Consider the following 770-nt stretch of genomic DNA (forward strand, 5'->3'; position numbering starts at 1 on the left):
TGGATGGTGCGATTCTTATGATGTATCGGTGATACGTTCTGATTCTTCCAATTTACCGAGGTGGAGGGACACTCAAGGCCCAGTAAAATCTGGTGTACCCCGTGCTGGTCCTATTAACCCTATGCATGTATGATTTCTTCTTTATTTTTTGTTAATTTTTAGACTATGTATATTAAGGATTAATTTGCCAAATATGAGATTCTGTTTATTTATTTTTTTCATTGTTTTTTTATGTAGCCTCGAGGTGAAGATGGATGTTCTGTTTGTGATGAGTCACCTGATCCAATTGTGGAAAATTTGTCTGTTATTAAAAAACCTGTTGTGAGGGTATTCATTTAGTCTTCACTTATATGGCCTCTTTTATATTTTTGGAATTTATTTTTTGGTTAAAATCTTAATTATACTTTTTTGTTTTATTTTGTTTGAAACGTCTGTTGGATGAGTTCAACATGTCTGGTGCTCCTTCCATTAAAAAGTAGCTGCTGTGAAACATGAGGTTTTTCATGTAATGGAGATAAAGGAGCATGTTTTAAAGGTTTGGTAGAGTCTTGGCTATGACTAATGTTTATTGAGAGAATAGATACTATTCAAATTTTAAAATATTTTATATTAAATAATTGTTGTTTTGTTTTATTTAATTATCTATGTTTTTTGGGACATGCTAATGACATTGAAAATACTTTCTTTTTATTTTGATACAAGTCAAACATGACTCTAATATATAATTAGATAATTATGGGTATTGTTAGCATATAATATATATATATATA

General features: G+C 29.6%; 1 long non-coding RNA gene across 1 annotated transcript; it reads left to right on the forward strand.

The window, feature by feature from the left end:
• LOC110264501 lies at positions 7-345 on the forward strand. Its single transcript, XR_002350678.1, has 2 exons — positions 7-127; positions 238-345. It is a non-coding gene; the product is annotated as an uncharacterized LOC110264501 (long non-coding RNA).

The sequence above is a fragment of the Arachis ipaensis genome, chromosome B07 (assembly GCF_000816755.2).
Source record: "Arachis ipaensis cultivar K30076 chromosome B07, Araip1.1, whole genome shotgun sequence".
Classification (NCBI taxonomy): Eukaryota; Viridiplantae; Streptophyta; class Magnoliopsida; order Fabales; family Fabaceae; genus Arachis; species Arachis ipaensis.